Consider the following 3,266-nt stretch of genomic DNA (forward strand, 5'->3'; position numbering starts at 1 on the left):
CTGATTATAATCAGGTTCTGAGTAGAGAGAGTCTGACTGGACGTTGTTACTGGGAGGTGGAGTGGAGATGAGGAAGAGTTCATGTAGCAGTTTCATACAAGAACATCAGCAGAGAAGGAAGGTCAGATAAGTGTGCATTTGGATTCAATAACAAATCTTGGTCATTATATTGCGACAGAAACAGTTACACTTTCCATCACAACAACATTAAAACTCCAATACCAGGTCCAGTTTCCTCCAGAATAGGAGTGTACCTGGACCACAGAGCAGGTATTCTGTCTTTCTACAGCGTCTCTGGAACCATGACTCTCCTCCACAGAGTCCAGACCAGATTCACTCAGCCTCTACATGCTGGGATCCGGCTGTTTGATGAGGCAGATTCTGCTGAGTTCATTAAAGTCAAATAGAATCACAACAGAATTAATGAACCAGTGACATATTCACACCTGTGGGAGGAAACCGGAGTACCCAGAGAAAACCCAGCATGCACAGAGAGAACATGCAAACTCCATGCAGAAAGACCCTGGGCCGGGAATCAAACCCAGGACCTTCTTGCTGCAAGGCAACAGTGCTACCAACTGCTGCAGTGTGCAGTCCACACAAAGAAAAGATCCAAAGTTGAACTGGGCAGAGATTTTAGCAAGGCAGGACGCATAACTCTGAGGGAAAGCTCATTAATGTAAGAGTAACAGAGAGAAAACTGGTTTAACACGTTATAATTATATAACTTTTTCCCCATGCAATCTTCAAGATAATTAATCATAATATCAAAGTGGTTCTAAATACTGAAATGCATTTTACTGCATTTGAATCTATCTGAGTGGATTGATTATGTAGTTCTCAGTCTGTTTGTCTTTTAAAAAGTACCTTAAGACATTTGTTGTAAATCTCCCCAATGATAACACAATGACTAAATTGAAATTAAACAGATGAATGTATCATAATGATTTTAAAGCATCAGGTGTGTAATTTTCCATCAATACCTCTTCAGTAACCACTACCTTATCATGGAGTTCACTCTGCAACAACAACAACCTCTGTCCTCTAGAATACCAATAACAGCAGTAAAAGCCACTCCCATCTGTTAGGTAAACAGATGGGAGTGGCTGATTGCAGCTCCAGCAAAGGTTCGTGTAACATGTTCATTTCCCTAAAGGAAGAGTCACCCAGTATTACTGGAACGCTGCAGCAGAAAGATCAGATGGATTCTGCTAAATTAACTTGCTGTATCTGTTTGGATCTCCTGAAGAGATCCAACAGCAGAAAGGACAGAGACTTTGGTCAACTGGAGAGTGGAGGTCGCAGCAACCCTTTAAAGGTGTTGAAGTCAGCTAAAGGCAGTGACAACACTGACTGCTAGCCCCAAAAACAGTGGCACTTGTGACTGTTACGGCCCTGGGCCTTATAGGCTGGGCTGCAGGTGTTGCTTTTGTGTCTTTGTGCTCCTCCCCTTTGCAGGTGTCTCTGATCCATTGATTGGGAGTGCAGAGTACTTGGACCTGGCTGTCTCCGTCTTCTGGGTCGCCTTCAGCGTCCACTCTGCCGATTGACACTTGTGGTGTTTGTTACCAGGCCTCAGCTCCCCTCCGTTTTGCACATATGCGTTTGTCTTTGTTTTTGCACTTCAACACTTCCATATGCACTCATACAACACATCCAAGCATTTCCATTACACCACTGATACTGATATCCACAATCCATTGTTGTTTTTGTTAATANATCATGGAGTTCACTCTGCAACAACAACAACCTCTGTCCTCTAGAATACCAATAACAGCAGTAAAAGCCACTCCCATCTGTTAGGTAAACAGATGGGAGTGGCTGATTGCAGCTCCAGCAAAGGCACGTGTAACATGTTCATTTCCCTAAAGGAAGAGTCACCCAGTATTACTGGAACGCTGCAGCAGAAATATCAGATGGATTCTGCTAAATTAACTTGCTGTATTTGTTTGGATCTCCTGAAGAGATCCAACAGCAGAAAGGACGGAGACTTTGGTCAACTGGAGAGAGGAGGTCGCGGCAACCCTTTAAAGGTGTCGAAGTCAGCCGAAGGCAGTGACAACACTGACCGCTAGCCCCAAAAACAGTGGCACTTGTGACTGTTACGGCCCTGGGCCTTGTAGGCTGGGCTGCAGGTGTTGCTTTTGTGTCTTTGTGCTCCTCCCCTTTGCAGGTGTCTCTGATCCATTGATTGGGAGTGCAGAGTACTTGAACCTGGCTGTCTCCGTCTTCTGGGTCGCCTTTAGAGTCCACTCTGCCGATTGACACTTGTGGTGTTTGTTACCAGGCCTCAGCTCCCCTCCTTTTTGCACATTTGCGTTTGTCTTTGTTTTTGCACTTCAACACTTCCATATGCACTCATACAACACATCCAAGCATTTGCATTACACCACTGATACTGATATCCACAATCCATTGTTGTTTTTGTTAATAAATATTCACTTTTCTACACTTTAACCCCTGCATGGTCTCCCGTTTTGTTATGACCTTGAGCCAGTCGTAACAGTGACCAATAACGGCAGGTGTCAGAGGAAGTGCCAGTACGAGGTGCCGAGGTCAGCCGAAGTCAGTGACAACACTGACAGCTAGCCCCGAAGACAGTGGCACTTGTGGCGCATAATGACACCTGCCACCGGAAATGCCATTAGTAGGTGCGGTGTCACAATTTGCGCCTGCTGTCTCTCCTGTGCTACCACTGCACCACTGCAGCTACTGTATGAACTGTATTAAAGACATCTACAATGGAGAAGATCAGAGGAGAATCCACTCTCTCTCAGCGCAGTTAGGGTTTCGTACCAAGGTCTGACCTGGAAAAAAACATTAATACACCTATTTGCATAAGATGAAGAGGTTTGTCACAGCAACATATCAGTAGTACTCCAACCAGTTTAACAGGTTGAAGACAATGTGACTCATATATCAAGTATTGAATGTGTCTCCTATTTGCTCTCACAAGACTGACAAGTGTGCAAGGGAATTAAAATACTTCATCCAATTGTACATCAACAATTTATTCACAGATGATATATAGATAATAAATATGTTTCAGCTAAAACTTAAAAAATAAACCTGGGGGTTAAAAATGAAGTTGCCTCTGTTGTACGCTAATACTGCATTTAAGCTGCTTTTTCACCTGGATTGGAAAATGCAGCGATAACCACTCCCATTTCTCAAACACACATTCTGACAGCTTATTTCCTGGTGCTTCGCCACGGATGCCAAAATCACTGTGAAGGTGAAGAACCGACAAGTCCACTTACTGCACT

General features: G+C 43.9%; 1 protein-coding gene across 1 annotated transcript in view; it reads left to right on the forward strand.

Annotated features, from left to right (window-relative positions):
- Positions 1–3,266, forward strand: part of LOC107838629 (tripartite motif-containing protein 16-like) — a 7,458-nt gene that overhangs the window by 1,403 nt on the left and 2,789 nt on the right. The gene's annotated exons all lie outside the window — the stretch shown is intronic.

The sequence above is a fragment of the Poecilia formosa genome, unplaced genomic scaffold, assembly GCF_000485575.1.
Source record: "Poecilia formosa unplaced genomic scaffold, Poecilia_formosa-5.1.2 Scaffold288, whole genome shotgun sequence".
Lineage (NCBI taxonomy): Eukaryota > Metazoa > Chordata > Actinopteri > Cyprinodontiformes > Poeciliidae > Poecilia > Poecilia formosa.